Below are 17,681 nucleotides of genomic sequence, written 5' to 3' on the forward strand. Positions count from 1 at the left end.
TTGTTGGATTTTAAAAGCTTCCCAATCATCCAGCTTCCCACTCCTATGCCCTCTCCTTGGCTTTCATGCAGTCTGTAACTTCCCTTATCAGCCACAGTTGCCTAGCCCTGCCATTTGAGAACAATTTCTTCTGTGGGACGTATCTATCCTGTGCCTTGCAAACTATTCCCAGAAACTTCAGCCTCCTCTGTTCTGCCATCATCCTAGCCAGTATCCTCCTCCAATCCACCTGAGCAAGCTCCTCTCTCATGCCTCTGTAATTCCCTTTATTCCACTGTGATACTGATACATGTGAGTCATGCTTCTCCCTCTCAAATTGCAGTATGAATTCAATCATATTATGATCACTGCCTCCTAAGGGTTCCTTTATATTACGCTTCTAATAAGATCAGAGTTATTACACAACACCGAATCTAAGATAACCTTTCCCCGAGTAGGCTTGACGCAAGTTGCTCTAAAGAGTCATCTCGTAGGCAGTCAACAAAATCCTCTCTTGTGATTCAACACCAACCTGATTTTCCCAATCCCCTTGCACATTGAAGTCCCCCTTATTGCATGCCCTTTCCAGCTTCCTTTGCAAACTCAACCCCACATTTTGGCCACTATTTACAGGCTTATATATGATTCCCATAATGTTTTATTTTACCCTTGCAGTTTCTTAACTCCACCCACAAAGATTTGGCACTTTCTGACCCTATGTCACCTCTTCCTAATGATCTCTTACCAATCGAGCCCCACTTTCCTGCCCGTCCTTTCAATACAAAGTATATCCTTTGATGTTAAACTCCCAGCTATGATCTTCTTTCAGCCACGACTCAGTGATGCCCACAACGTCATACTGACCAATCCCTAATTGCGCCACGATTTCATCCACTTTATTCCAAATGCTATGCACATTTAAATACAGCACCTTCCATCCTGCATTCTTCGCCTTATTAGCTTTTCCTGTGGTACAATTTAACTCTTTGCTCTGTCTGCATTTGTCAGGCATCACCAGTGTAGGGGTTGATAGTTGGGGGCCATCAATTCGCTCCATGTTCCCTGCCTGTCAGATAGGCATTACAGAAAACACCTGCTTACAGATTCAGATCATGCTGGCATGCCATCGGCTGCAATGATTTCTTTGAGTGTGTGTTGCATTTCAATATCCCCACTAAACTATTTTGAGGAAATCTTAGTTCACTTAAGGTATAAAAGCAGACTGTAGGAAATCAGAATGGCCTCAACTCAGAAATTTGCTGGTGTTCACACACATGCCAACAAACATTTAAACATTCAATGGGATGACAAATTCTCCCAACAGACTCAAACTTACCTAAAGGTCAATTACGGTAGTTCTTCTCACTTCCCTGCTGTGCATTGATGAATCTTTTTAATGGGATAGCACTGACTGTAGGAACAGGTGTGAGATTCTGCCCTCATATCACTGCTCTTGTATTCATGCATTGCCTTACAGCTGCTAATATTGATTTCACTCACTATTGTGAACTGTGATTTATGGAAATAAATGGTAGAAGGGGAACATCAGTAACTTCGTTCAGCTCTATGTACTCAATGACTTGTCAGTTGTCTGTTGTTAATGTCACTTCCAAGCAGTAGTATATGTGGTAACTGTGATCGTCTGCATGCTGCTGAGAGCTCTCAGATGAGTTCCTCATGACACATTATTCTGTGAAACCCAAAGAGCATGGATTTGTACTAACACCACCTCATGTGCTTTGTGGTTTTTTTTCTCGTCTTTTTCTCTTTCAGCAAATTGTCAGTGTTGATAGGTGCGGAGTTAACATCCACATTACAGGGATTGGCAACAGACTTCTGCTTTGGCCACGCATGTTGTGCCTTGTTCACCTAAGGAACCCTGCCAAACTCCCCACTGTCTTTTAAAGTCAACTTCAAAAAGGAAATTGGAATGGAGAATCTTGAGCAAAGCTTATTTTCTGCTGTATTTTTTTTAAATGTGCAAAGTAAGCAGTAGTAGATCAGCACATCAACAGTGCACAAAACAGTTAACCAGCAGTAAAACCACGAGAGCTGAATTTAACACCCAGTTTGTCTAGCATCCGACCACAGTACTACTGCCCACTTAATGCATTACCAACATGCGTGATGGCAAATTAAAACCACAAGTTCAAACAGAGAACTTCAATCATTTCTGCTTTTCCTTTCATTACACTATCTCCATGAGTAATGCCTAATTCTGGCCTGCTGTTTGTTGGAAATCAATTCATTGCACAAAAAAAATGATAGCACAAGTCTGTTTTCTCGTAATGTGCTCCAGCATGCCTCACTGTGTTGTTGATTTTTCCTCATCCTTTCATTGCTCCTTGTGCTTAAATTTATTACTGGTTTGTTTCCTCACCATCTGTGTTTATGCAGATGCTTAAAATGGCCCTGCCTTAGGGTCTCATAACTAAGTGCTGATTCAACTCATTTAAAGACAGGTCTCTGTGTTGATCTGCCTCAAAGATTGACTCATTCTTACTGGAGGCCACCAAACCTTGCTGCCAAGGAGGCCCAGCATTGATTCTGTACACATCAGATGATTTTTATCTGCATACATGAGCCACATAAATTCAATCTGTGTTTGTCTCCGGGGCAAAAGGATCACAATGAATCCAATTTTACACTGTTTGAGCTGACAGGAAAACTGCATTGGGAGAACACAGTGAAACACAGGTTCACAGTTATTCAAAGTCCAACAGTTTTCAGTTATTGTTTTTAATTCTTCAGAGGACTACTCTGAATCTGAAGTATAAAAATAAAAGGGATTTGTAGCATTCTTTTCAGTAGAAGATAGTTTTGAAAAAAATGAATGAATATTGACAGGGCACTGTACTTGGTTCCGAAAATGGAAGTTACATCCCAGCCGGATCAATTGGTTGAAAATGCTGCTGTCAAAATCCTGCCAGAAGAAGGGTCTGACTGGAATGTCTGGGCCAGTGGGGCTCCTGATGAACATGAATTTCCAGTGCACAGTTGCTCATTAGTCAGCGATGATTGGGACCAATTGGCCAATCTTACTCCAAGATGCATTAAAACCAGATGGGATGCAAAACAGAAAAAAGCCACAGGCAGTCCTGGACATGGCTTGGAGCTGAGGGCTGAAACAAATTCCTGCAGCACGCAAGTTATTATAGCAAAAGAAGGAGACTGTTAGGCCCATCCTCCCTTTGCTAGCTCCTCAGTGGAACTTTCCAGTTAACCTCGTTACTGCCTGAGAGGATAAAACACGAAACAGTGATCTGTTCTGCTGTAAAGGGTTGTGTTTATCAAATGCATTTTGAAAGTTTCAGTAATAGGATTCAAGAGCATTTGCATCCCCATTAAATCTATATTCTCCTGTTTGGCTCTCCATTACTGTTAAATTATCTTAATGGGGAATTTTTCCCAGCTATTGCACAAAAGCAGGTGTCAATGTTCCCTTAAATTAGTTTTTTACAACTGTGCAGACCAGCCATTGCTCTGAAAAGGAAATTTTTACACGGCCTGAAAATGGCGCGGCACTTTAATAAGACATTATATAAAAGAAAACTCCAGCTGCGCGGGAACGCAGGCTACGTGCACAGGAGCATTTCAGTTAGTGTGGCCGCCCAGCTGCGCAGTTTAGAGGGAACAGTGCTAGGTATCCAAGTTTTCTGACGATACAAGACTAACTGATAAAGCCTAGAGGACACAATAAGGCCGTAAAGGCTACAGGTTAAGCACGTGAGCTACAGGAGTGCCTCACAGGTCTAGGGACCCAGATTCAATTCTGATCCCAGCTGTCATTAAAGCCATCTAGATAGGTAGATAGGAAAAGTTTAGAAGTTTATTGGCCAGAGAGGACTACTTGTTGGCCAATGCAATTCACATAGAAAGGTCAGGCTAAAAGGCCTAAGACTATGACTTGTGATCTCCTGTTGACCCATTTGTATATTTTATCCTGTTGACCAGTGTTTACATAAACTCTGCCCATCCCTGAAATATATAAGATTTGTAAAAGTAATGGAATAAAGCTTCCATTTAATATGATTATTATTAAACTAGTGCTTCAACTTCCCTTTCTTACCCATTCTCCACAAATTTCCTGAAAGACTAAGAAGCTATCAATCTTAGGATTGCACTTATAACCTATGAGAGAAAATTTCCACCTGACTCATAAATGGCCAACCACTACCTTTAGACTATACCCCTGGTTTACGATTTTTTAGCTAGTTAGCAGCTTTTGAAGATCTATCACATCAAATGCAATGAGCTAATTTTGCATTTTTATCAATTCCAGTAAGTGTAATCCAATCTCGCTTAACCCCTCCTCACAGAACTCCCTGTCTCAGAAATCCAGTGAAACTGTACTGCATCACATATAGAGACAAATACCGCACACACAGGACTCCAAACGTGGTTTCGCCAAAAGCCTGTAGCTAGACACAGTCACGTAGTGGTTAGTACAACAGTATCAAGCTCGGGGAGTCCTCCGTAAACAAGTTTGTATGTTCCTTCCTGTGTGCGTGTGCGTTTCCTCCAGGTGCTGCAGTTCCCTCCCACAGTACCGATTAGTAAGTCATTACCATTGTAAATCGTCCTGTGATTGGGCTGGGTTTGCTGGGTGACACGGCTCGAAGGTCTGGAGGAACCTGCTCTGCATTGTATTCTAAACAAACGTTGCTAAGCACCTGCCTCCACAATGGGTTCTGGCAGCTTCTTCCAAATCGGCAGCACTCTTTACAAAACAAAGCTGCCCGACATCTCTCGCCTCTGATTTTAAATCTAGGCCCTCTTGTTTATAGTGCCCCCTCCCTCGGAGAAAGACTATGTGCTTTCATCCTGTCAATACCCCTCATGATCTTAAATACCCGATTGGGTGGTAGAGCCACAGAGCACAGGAACAGGCCCTCTGGCTCAAATGGCCCATACCAACCACAGCATCCTCCTTGTTAGTCCCAATTGTCCATGATTGACCAATAACTCTCCAAGCCCTTGCCCTTGCCCTCCTCATACCTATTAAATGCTGCAATTGTACTGGCTTCAACTACCTGTTCTGGCAGCTCATTCCAAACACTCACTAACCTCTCTGTAAAGAATTTACCTCTCAGCCCTCTTAAATCTCTCCCCCCTCATCTGGTATTTGTACTCTCTCGTTTTGGACTCCCCAAGCCTGGGAAAAAGACTATGACTGCCCAACTTATCCATATCCCTCATTACTTTTATAAACTTCTATGAGGCCACCTGTCATCTTCCTATGCTCCAAGGAATAAAGATCCAGCGTGGCCAAATCCTTTGTCTAACTCAGGCCCTCTAGTCCAGGCATTCTCTTCCTCCCCTTCTCCAGCTTAACAATGTATTTCCTATAACAGGGTGACCAGAACTGTCTACTATCCTCCATCTCACAATGACTTATTTAACTGCAAGAGAACATCCCTACTCCTAAACCGACCGGCCGATGGAGGCCAGCATGCTGAACACCTTCTTCACCCTCCTGTCTACTTGTGTCGCTACCCTCCGGGAACTACGTATGCACTTGCATTACACACAAGATGCTGGAGGAGCTCAGCAGGCCAGGCAGCATCTGTGGAAAAGAGGACAGTTGACATTTCAGGCCGAGACCCTTCAGCAGCTGGAGAAAAGAAGACTGAGGCGTAGAGTTAAAAGGTGGCGGAAGAAATACAAGGTGATAAGTGAAACCAGGAGGGGGAGGGGTGAAGTAAAGAGCTGGGAAGTTGATTGGGGAAAGAGATACAGGGCTGGAGAAGGGGGAGTCCGATAGGTGAGGACAGAGGCCATGGAAGAAAGAAAAGGGGGGAGCAGCACCAGAGGAAAGCAAGGAGATAAGGTGAGAGAGGGAAAAGGGGAAAGGAATGGTGAAGAGGGGAGGGGACATTACTGGAAGTTCGAGAAATCAATGTTCATGCCATCAGGTTGGAGGCTACCCAGACGGAATATAAGGTGTTGTTTCTCCAACCTGACTGTGGCCTTATCAAGACAGTGGAGGGGGCCATGGATGGACATACTGGAATGGGAATGGGACGTGGTATTAAAATGGGTGGCCACTGGGAGATCCTGCTTCCTCTGGCGGACAGAGAGTAGATGCTCGGCAAAGTGGTCTCCCAATCTACGTCGGGTCTCACCAATAAACAAGAGGCCACACTGGGAGCACTGAACACAGCAGGTGACCCCAACAGACTCACAGCTGAAGGACTGTTTAGGGCCCTGAATGGTAGTGAGGGAGGAGGTGAAAGGGCAGGTGTAGCACTTCTTGCGCCTGCCAGGAGGGATGAATGGACAAGGGTATCGTGTCGGGAGCAATTCCTGTGAAAAGCAGAAAGTGACCGGGGGGGGGGGGAAGATGTGCTTCGTGGTGGGATCCCATTGGAGATAGCGGAAGTTGTGGAGAATTACGTGCTGGACACAGAGGCTGGTGGGGTGGTAGCTGAAGACAATGGGAACCCTATCCCGGGTAGAGTGACAGGAGGATGGGGTGAGAGCAGACATGCGTGAAATGGAAGAGATGCGGTTGAAGGCGGCGTTGATGGTGGAGAAAGGGAAGCCCCTTTCTTTGGAAAAGGGGGACATCTCCTTTGTTCTGGAATGAAAAGCCTCATCCTGAGAGCAGATGCAACAGAGATGGAGGAATCGAGAGAAGGAGATGGCACTTTTACAAGTAACAGAGCGGGAGGAGGTACAGTCAAGGTAGCTGTGAGAGTCTGTGGGTTTGTCACAGACAACAAAAGATAAGCTGTCTCCAGAGAGAGACAGAGAGATTGGGAAAGGGGAAGGAGGTGTCAGAAATGGACCAGGTAAACTTGAGGACAGGGTGGAAGCTGAAGGCAAAGTGGATGCAGTCGACGAGCTCTGCATGGGTGCAGGAAGCAGCTCCAATGCAGCTGTTGACGTAACATAGGAAGAGTGCAGGATAGTTACCAGAGTAGGCTTGGAACATGGAGAGTTTCACGTAACCGACAAACAGGCAGACATAGCTGGGACCCAATCGAGTGCCCATGGCCGCACCTTTAGTTTGAAGGAAATGGGAGGAGCTGAAGGAGAAATTATTTAGAGTGAGGACAAGTTCCACTAGGTGGATGAAAACTGGTTAGGTCTGGTGTCCAGAAAGAAATGGAGAGATTTGAGGCCTTCCTGGTGGGGATGGAGCTGTATAGAGACTGGGCATCCATAGTAAAAATAAGTTAGGGGCCAGGGGACTTGAGATCATTGAAAAGATCCAGAGCAGGTGATATAGGTAGAAGGCAGTGAAGTAGGGACATAAAACAGAGTCGAGGGATGTACTTGCATTCCAGGTCCTTCTGTTCCAGAACACTCTTCAGAGCCTTACCATTCGCTGTCCAAGTCCAATCCTGGTCTAATCTCTCAAAATGCATCGTCTGGATTGAAAGTCATTTGTCTATCTTCAGCCCACATATCTAGCTGATCAAGACCCCCTTGTAATTTTTTATTACATTCTTATCTATGGACAACACCACCTATTTTAGCATCATTTGCAAACTTAAGCTTTCCATTCTTGTTCATTCACCTCCAAATCACTGTTATAAAGGTCTCAGTTTATGCACATCACTAGACACAGGCCAACAGTCTATGAAAACAATCCTCGACATCACCCTCTGCTTCCTACCACTCATCCAGTTATAAATCCAATCCACTACCTCCCCCAGATCCCAAGCGATCAAACTTTCCGGACTAGCCTGATCTTGTCAAAGTCCATATACACAACATCCACTGTCCTACCCTCATCTACCAGCATGTTTATCTCTTCAAAGAACTCCAAAAGATTTGTCAGACATGGCTTCTCACGCACAAAGCTATCCTAACTGTTCTGAATCACACCCCGTTTCTCCAAATATTGGTGATCCTGTCCCTCAGAATACCAACCCCCCCCCCCCCCCACCCCAACACACACACAGCAATTTAGTTACCACCAATGTCCGATTTTCTGGCTGTAATTTTCGGACTTGTTTTTGCTACCCTTTTTAAACATTGCTACCACATCAGCCACTCTCCAGTTCTCCGGAATGTCACCTGTGGGCAGAGATTAAACAACACCGGTGCACCTCAGGGATGTGTGCTCAGCCCACTGCTCTACTCTCTACATCAGCCATTCTTAGTGCTTCTGACCTGGAGGAACCCTTGAAGTACTTTTCAGGTCTCAGGGAATCCTTGCGCAAATTTATTATACCTACAACTCGTAGTATGTTGGCATGATCAGTAAGTTGTAGATATAATAATCCAAAAATAATTGTCAATGCTCTTTTGAGGAGAGAATGAATTTTTAGCCGACCTTTTCTTGAAAACAAAAACAGGTAGTTAAGCTTGGCTTACCTTTCTTGAAATTAATCTCTTTCTTCCCATTACATAAATTTTTAAAACTCATAAGGCAAACATAATAAGTTTCTGTTAAAGAACTGGCTTAAGCCAAAATGGGATTTACTTTTTCCGAAGGTAGGCTCAGTAGATTTAATTTAAATAAAGGTTGTAAATTGATTTACTTAATGCTATTTACAACATGAATATTTATTCATGCCAACACAGTTCCTCTAAGACAGACCTTTCTTTTCCAGATATGAAGACCAAACATTAATTATATCTTGGCCTTTGCTAGTTTTGGGCAGCTCTTTGCAAGAGAAAAAGTTTCCTTGAATTTCACCATCATTTACAAATCTCACAAATGCTACGTGACATTTATTGGTGAAATCTGTTGACACATTAAACTGGACAGAGCTGCTGTTACTTTTCAGTTTATCACACAAAACTTCTTCAGCATCTTGTGACATGTCATCAATATGTCGACTTATTGTACTGTTTGAGAGTGAAACCTTTTCAATTTCTCGTGCAGCATCTTGTCCGAGCATTCTACTCACTGTAATTTTACATTCTGGCATTGTTAGGTTCTCACCAACTGTGTGACTTTTCTTCTTCTGGGTCATGTTATAACTTGCTTCTTGAGTCTTTTTATGTAGTTTGACAAGATTTGGTATGTCACGGAAGACACTCACATATTTCTAAAGATATACCGTGGAGAGCATTCTAACTAGCCACATCACTGTCTTGGGGGGGGGGGGGGTGGGGGGGGGGCATTGCACAGGATCAAAATAAGCTGCGGAAAAGTCAGTCAGCCTCCCCAGTATCCTGGACTTATTCAAGGAGCCATACCTCAAAAAGGCAGCATTATTGGGGACTTCCATCACCCAAAACAAGCCTTCTTCCCATTACTATCTCCAAGCTCAACGCCTCAGGAATAGATTCTTCCCCTCTGCCATTAGATTTCTGAACAGACACTGAACCCATGAACACTACCTCACTTTTTCCCCCTTTCTGCTATTTCAAATGTGGTCCAAGACAACACCACTCATCTCCCCCTTCTCTTTAGCACCCATCATTTGTTCCATGGTAAAAAACTGAAGTGAAAAATTTGTTAAGCATCTCTCTCATCCGTTTCCTTTGGTTTCACCCTGATCTTTAAGGGATTTATTCTTTCCCCGGCCCGCACTTTTTTACTCTTACTAGTCTACAGGATCCCTCACCTTGCCAGCTAGATTCATAACCGCGCCTTAATATCTCTCTTTATCCAGTGTTCCTGTCAGCCCAGCCCTTCATCCTTTCTTAGTTTAATCGTGACGCTACCCTATATGGTTATCTCGAAGTGAGGTACTTTATAACATTGACATTAAATCAAGGTTTGACATCTGCTGCGGTTACCGAAATCGCTGAGAGACTAAGCCAGGGTACTCCACACTGTGTGGCGGACTTCCAAATCGAGAAAGCTACGAAACCAGCAAAGTCGAACGATCTTTTATTGGAAAAAAAACTAACGAAACTAAATGAACAATGTAGTGATCTTAGCGCTCAAATCAGCGTACCCAAATATTCTAATTAGCGGTCGAACTAAATTAGTGCTCCAATCAGCGAAATTGGTGTATTTAAGCAGTCAACAACAAAAAACATCATACCCCGAGGCTCACTCTCGCCGGCTAATAACTAACCAATAGCGTCTCCTCATTTGCTTCGATCACGTCCCGACCCACGTGACATTTACCTTAATAAATACGTCACAAAATAGCAGACAAGCAGGAGGCAGATGCACGGTTTACAGACCGGAGACATGGCTCCTGTGAGATAGTGACACAAGTGGGTGCACGGTGATGAGGGAGGCACTCCTGTGCCGTCGGGGGAGCGGTGAGATCGCCCACAGAAGCTTCACACCCTTGAACTTCATGTACACTGCAGCCAATAATATCACCAGATCCCCTTCTTAAAAATTGCCAGCTTTGATAAAGAATTTCTTATTATAAAAGCAAAGCCATTGGGACTGTTTACTATCATTACATTTTATTGAATATTTGGATTCAAATTACCAAAGCACTAGTCACACAAGAATAGACTGGCAAAAAAAAATGTGAACCAAACAAGAGCAAATCTGCAGATGCTGGAAATCGGAGCAACACACACAAAATGCCGGAGGAACTCAGCAGGCCAGGCAGCATCTATGGAAGAGAGTAAAGTTAACATTTCAGGCTGACGCCCAATTTGGATTTTATTCTAAGATAAAAATGCATACATTTAATTATTGTAACTAGAACAAGGAAACATTTAATAATAAACAAATTCCTTTGTGTCAGTTTGGAATATTATTAACCAAATGATGTGGTTTGGCAAAGAAATATGCCTTACCACTTTGTCATAATTATTACAGTAGCTATCACTTAACCTCATAAATTTAAGTACTTTCAAACTTAATGTGCAACTTCATAGGCAAAAATTACTGTATTTTTGGTGACAATAATTGACGTGATAAATGTTGACCAAGATACTGGGAATCCTGATATATGGGCAAGTTATTTATTTTTCATTCATGTGAGGAGAAACATATCAGGCCATTAGCCTTTCCTCAGAAGTGAGCAGCCTTCAGAACAAAATTACAGACTACTGCAGAGATTGGAAATCTGAAATCTGTTCACTATCTTCAAGTAGAAAGAGCTGCTTTGGAGATAGAGATGGGGCCCAGTGAGGCCAGTCACTTCGAGGATTAGCTGGACGCTTCGGTTACCTTTCCCGTTTGACTCAGGCCCACTCTGTCACTCTTGTGAAGGGATAATTGTATCGGTCTCACCCTGAATTGGTAAATGTCCTGAATTGTGCTGCCAATGTCTACTCTTCCCTCAGATTTGAATGGTCATCTCTGATTTGTCATTCCTGGTGTTAGGCTAAAGACGAACATTCATTGTCAGCCTACTGACCCCTGGGGCTGCCTTTACTGCACATGCTTCATGCTATCAATTTTGTTTTCTTGTATTATCTTCATCGCTATTCAATTTGCTCCGATCGTATCAGATTCTGTGCCACCTTCTGGCAAGCCTTTCCTTTCCCTCAACTGGAATTTATTTTCCATCATAACTGACAGGCCTTTGCCATTTCACATAATTCTGCTGCCGTGCTTTTCCCTCCTCCCTGGAACCATGATAGTTCATCTTGTCCTCACCACTCTCCTTGCTAGCCTCCACATTCAATGTTATTGTTCTCTGCATCTTAACGGGTGATACCTCCTTGATTCTGCAATTTTAAATGACAATTAAAATATGATGATGAAAAGTTAAGGGGAATATAGAACACCTTTTCACCATAGACTGGTAATACCAGCTATAAAGTACATATTGGGTACTCACTAAGGCTATTTCAACAGCTGTTGGGTTGCTATTGTGCCTGCATGTATTACTCTTTTCACTCTGCCACAGTAAACTGTAAATTGCATGTTATTTTGAGAGGACATAACTTCAGTATACGACACATCACAGCAGATCTTGATTTGAGGCCAGAGTTCCCCACACATCCAGGCCAGCAGGTGGTAAACTGAGTGAAGTCATGCACATTACCACCTGGCAGAATGCAATGACTATTGCTCTCAGATGCCCCCTTGTGGCTGAGCTTAAGCAATGTAGTCAAACCCTGGAACAGGGCCCCTCCCTCCCTGGCTTGTCTTCAATTTGGCAGAGAGCAGACAGACAATGGGGAACCTATGGAAAGGGGAAATGGGAGGTGCAGAATGAAACACAATCAGAAAAAAAAACAAAAATAAAGAACTCAGCACGTCATTGGTGGCCACCAGGTTTGAAAATCTTACTTAATTTTTCCACCGTGAAGCTAGGGGAGATGACAGATTGCTTTGGGTAAGACAGCAATGATCTCCTGGCTTCAACCCGTTCCCCAATTCCCATCTTTGTTTGCTCAAAGGATACATTCTCAACTTCCAATACTTATCTGAAAGGAAAGAAATTGTTACCTCTCTGTGATTAAATTGTTATCTAGATGAATGAGGACTGATGAAGGATCTCAGGCCAAAACACTAACACTTTATTCCTTTCCATAGATGAAACCTGACCTGCTGAATTCCTCCAGCATTTTGTGGATTCCAGGCAACTCAGAATCTCTTGTGTTTATTCATCTTAGCTTTAGTTTCTTGTAATACAACTATGACTTTTTTCCCTGAGTTGCCAAGCCAATACAGGTCTGGAATCAGCTAACTTCTCACAGACTGAATGAGCAGTTCCTGAATAAGCAGTTTCTGAGAATTTTGTCAAAACGGAAGTGTAGCCAAGGGTGAGTACCTGGATTTGGAAATTGTGCTGTTATTGATCCAGAGGGTTGTGAATGGAATGACAGGGTCCAGGGATGAAAGTAACTTAAATCTCTTACTGGTACAATCACATCACTAACAAAGTTGTTCTTTGCATCACCAATACCTCACTGGTGTTTGATAATGGCCTGATGTAACTCACTTGCCTTGATTTCACCTCTGAGTGTAAGCCCAGAGCATGCCCAGACTACCTGCAAACAGGCCAGAGGCCAAAGGACAAAGCACCAGAGATTAGAACAACAAAGAGGTGGTCCTGGGAGGAAGAGGAATGGCTACAGGATTCCTTTGAGTCAATTGACTGGGCCGTGACCAAGAACAAATCTGTGCATTTCAATGAATACACCATGCTTATTATGGATTTTGTTAAAACAGTTGTAGAGTTTTCCCCAATCAGAAGCCTTGGATGGATCATGAGATCCACAGTCTGCTGAGGGCCAGATCAGAGATATTCAAGTCAGGTGACCAAGAAAGTTACAAGAACTCCAGGTAGGCATCTCATGGGCAAAGTGGCAATTTCAGACTAAATGTGAATCATCGAGGATGCTCAAGAGCTGTGGCACGGCTTGAATACTATCACCTTATAAAGATAAATCAAGCAAAAAAGGTGAAAGCAGAGTTTCACTTCCAGATGAACTCAATCCCTACTATGCTCACTTCAACTACCAAAACATGGAGGAACTTGATGTTGATATCGCAAACTTCCACAGCCCCAATGATCCTATGATTCAGTCTCTGAGGCTGATGTATGAGTAGCCTTCAAGGGCATGAACCTACAAAAAGCATCCAGCCCAGACAGGCACCTGGCCAAGTAATAAAGACCTGTGCTGATCAACTGGCTGAGATTTTTAACCTCTCACTTCAGCAGTCTGGATATCCAGCTATTTCAAACAGGCTTCAACTATACCAGTGCCCAAGAGGACTGTGGTGACCTGTCTCGACAACTATCATCCAGTAGCACTTACATCCACACTGATGAAGTGTTTTGAGAGGTTGGTGATGAAACACATCAACTCCTGCCTGAGACGCGACTTGGATCTGCTCCAATTTGCCTACTGGAGCAACAGGTCCGTGGCAGATGCCATCTCATTGGTTCTTGAATCAACTCTGGAACATCTGAACAGCAAAGATGCAGACATCATGGTGCTCTTTATCAACTACAGCTCCGCATCCAATACCATCATCTCCTTAAACTGAACCAATAAGCTCTTAGACATTGGCCTCAATCTCTCCTTGAGCAATTGGATCCCAGGTTTCCTCACTTGCAGACCCCAGTCAGTTTGGATTAGCAACAGCATCTTCTCTACGATCTCCATCAGCACTGGTGCACCACAAGGCTGTGTGCTTAGCCCCCCGCTCTACTCACTTTACCGTGAGGCTAAATACAATTCCAATGCCATATTTAAGTTTACAGAAGACACTACTGTTGTAGGTTGAATCAAAGGTGGTGATGAATCAGCATATAGGACAGAGATTGAAAATCTGGCTGAGTGATGCCTCTTACTCAATGTCAGCAAGACCAAGCAGCTGTTATTGACTTCAGGAGGAGGAGACCAGAGGTCCATGAGCCAGTCCTCATCGCAGGATCAGAGGTGGAGAGGCTCAGCAACTTTAAATTCCTCAGTATTATTATTTGGGAGGACTTGTCTTGGGTCCAACATACAAGTGCAATTATGAGGAAATCACAGCAGTGCCTCTACTTCCTTAGGAGTTTGCGAAGATTCAGCATAACATGCAATACTTTGACAAACCTCTATAGATGTGTAGTGAAGAGTATATTGACTGAATGCATCACAGCCTGGTATGGAAAAACCAATGCCCTTGAATGGAAAATCCTACAAAAAGTAGTGGATACGGCCCAGTCCATCCTCCCCACCGTTGAGCACGTCGACATGAAAAGCTGTCGCAGGAAAGCAGCATCCATCATCAGGGACCCCCACCTCCCAGGACATGCTCCCTTCTCACTGCTGCCATCAGGAAGAAGGTACAGGAACCTCAGGACTCTCACTACCAGGTTCAGGAACAGCTTTTACCCCTCAACCATCAGGCTCTTGAACCAAAGAGGATAACTTCACTCAACTTTACTTGCTCCATCATTGAAATGTTCCCACAACCAATGGACTCCATTTTAGGAACTCTTCATCTCATGTTCTCGATATTTATTGTTTATTTATTTATTGTTATTATTTCTTTCCTTTTGTATTTGTACTGTTGTTGTCTTTTGCTGACTGGTTGAACGCTCACATTGGGCAGTCTTTCATTGATTCTGTTATTGTTATTATTCTATAGATTTATTGAGTAGGCCCACAAAAAAATTAATCTTCAGGTTGTGTATGGTGATATATATGTACCGGTACTTTGAATACAAATTTTCTTTGATCTTTGAGCATTTCTCAAAATATTCTACAATATTTGACAGAAACTGCTACATTGTTGTTAAAAAGGTTAGGTAGCTTCCTCCTAATTCTCAACCATATACTACCCCTTAACAGCATCTGAAAATGCACCATCAATTTCTGCAGCTGACAGCAATTTCCTTCATTGACACATCCACCATCTCTGACTTATCACATTGTCATACTGTTTGATCAACATTCAGCATTAAATGAACAGAAACCTGTTTTCCACTGCATTACTGGGATGACATTACTTCTGTCACCAGTACAATTTCCATTTCCTAATCAATGATTCCATCCTGCTCTAAACCATTCCCTCCACATCCTTGCAGTTATATCAAACTCTGGATCATACTTTCCAGTTCACTTATCGCTCAAATCAATTTTCTGATGATGCAATGGCCTCTGCCCTCAAACTCTCTCCTGTTCCATCTGGAAAATGGGGTCTCATCTGCCAGACTGTTGCTTATACACTTCAGTTTGGTGTTCAATACCATCATACCCCAGAAACTGTCCTCGCTGGGTCTCAACACCTCTCCCTGCAATTGGAGTCTGGACTTCTTAACAGTGAGGCCACGGTCAGTCCGCATGGGCAGCAAAGTCTCTTGTCCCATTACACTGAGCACTGGCGCACTCAGCCCACTGCTGTTCACACTGTTGACGCATGACTGCGTCGCAGGATCCAGATCAAACCGTGTCATCAAGTTTGCAGATGACACAACAGTAGTTGGCCTTATCAAGAATGATGACGAGATGAAGTATAGAGATGAGGTGGAGTGGCTGGTGGATTGGTGTGAGAAGAACAACCTAGGCCTGAATGTGGAGAAGACAAAGGAAATCACTGTGAACTTCAGGAACATGCAGACCAACCATCCCCCTCAGCAAGTACCTCCTTGAACAAGAAGGCAGCACCTCCACTTCATAAGAAGATTGAGGCAAGCAAGGCTCCCCCCTCCATCTTAAGTTTTATAGGAGCATCATTGAGAGCGTCCAAACAAGTTGCATCTCCATCTGGTAAGGGAGTAGTCGAGCATCAGACCGTAAGTCCCGATAAAGGACTGTGAGAACAGCTGAGAGGGTCTCCCTACTATCCATTGGGACATTTATCAGGAGTGCTGTACACTCAAGGCTTTTAGTATTGTTGAGGCTCTCACCCATCATCCAGCATCCCCTTTCACTTTCCACCATCAGGCAGGAGACAGTGAAGCATAAAGGAGAAAAACTGTTCCTTCTCGCAGGCCATTAGGCTTCCAAACATCGTATTCAAAGTGTCAAAAAGTTAAAATGTTCCGTACCTTACAATATTTAATATTAATGCACTTTAGTTTGTTATTTATGTGTGATTCATGTGTAGATTTTATCCTTACCTTCATAAGTTATCATTTGTATGTGTGTTATGTGTACTACTGTGCTTTACACCCTGGTTCGAAGAAATGTTGTCTCATTTTCATATTTGTTATATGGTTCTATATGTTATATACAGTGCATGTATACTGTTAGATGACAATACACGTGACTTAGAAAACATAAAAACATAGAAAAACCTACAGCACAATACAGGCCATTCGGCCCACAATGCTGTGCTGAACATGTAATTATTTTAGAAATTACCTAGGGTTAGCCCTCTATTTTACTAAGCTCCATGTACCTATCCAAGAGTTTCTTAAAAGACTCCACCGCCATTGCCCGCAGCCCATTCCATGCACTCACCACTCCCTGTGTAAAAAAACATACCCCTGACACCTCCTCTGTACATATTTCCGAACACCTTAAAACTGTGCTCTCTTGTGATAGCCATTTCAGCCCTGGGAAAAAGCCTCTGACTATCCACACAATCAATGCCTCTCATTATCTTATACACCTCTATCAGGTCACCTCTCATTCTCCGTCGCTCCAAGGAGGAAAGGCTGAGTTCACTCAACTTATTCTCCTAAGGCATGCTCCCCAATCCAGGCAACATCCTTGTAAATCTTCTCTGCACCCTTTCTATGGTTTCCACATCCTTCCTGTAGTCAGGTGACCAGAACTGAGCACAGTACTCCAAGTGGGGTCTAACCAGGGTCCTATATAGCTGCAACGTTACCTCTCGGCTCCTAAATTCAATCCCACAACTGATGAAGGCCAATGAACCATATGCTTCTTAACCACAGAGTCAACCTGCGCAGCAGCTTTGAGTGTCATATGGACTCAGATCCCAAGATCCCTCTGATCCCCCACACTGCCAAGAGTCTTACCATTAATACCATTACCAATAATTCTGCCATCATATTTTACCTACCAAAATGAACCATTTCACACTTATCTGGGGTGAACTCCGTCTGCCACTTTTCAGACCAGTTTTGCATCCTATCAATGTCCTGCTGTAACCTCTGACAGCCCTCCACACTATCCACAACACCTCCAACCTTTGTGTCATCAGCAAATTTACTAACCCATCCCTCCACTTCCTTATTCAGGTCATTTATAAAAATCACAAAGAGAAGGGGTCCCAGAACAGATCCCTGAGGCACATCACCGGTCACCGACCTCCATGCAGAATATGACCCGTCTACAACTACTCTTTGCCTTCTGTGGGCAAGCCAGTTCTGGATCCATAAAGCAATGTCCCCGGGATCCCATGCTTCCTTACTTTCTCAATAAGCCTTGCATGGGGTACCTTATCGAATGCCTTG

At 43.4% G+C, this 17,681-nt stretch overlaps 1 long non-coding RNA gene across 2 annotated transcripts in view; it reads right to left on the reverse strand.

Moving 5' to 3' along the window:
• Nucleotides 1-17,681, reverse strand: part of LOC140737516 (uncharacterized) — a 67,573-nt gene that overhangs the window by 37,964 nt on the left and 11,928 nt on the right. Inside the window, exon 3 of one of the 2 annotated variants that reach the window (XR_012101183.1) lies at nt 10,345-10,469. The exons of the other annotated variant lie outside the window; for it this stretch is intronic. This is a non-coding gene — a long non-coding RNA (uncharacterized lncRNA). Of the gene's footprint in view, nt 1-10,344; nt 10,470-17,681 lie in introns of those variants that run through there. 2 annotated transcript variants of the gene reach the window in all.

This window comes from Hemitrygon akajei, chromosome 2 (genome assembly GCF_048418815.1).
Source record: "Hemitrygon akajei chromosome 2, sHemAka1.3, whole genome shotgun sequence".
Lineage (NCBI taxonomy): Eukaryota > Metazoa > Chordata > Chondrichthyes > Myliobatiformes > Dasyatidae > Hemitrygon > Hemitrygon akajei.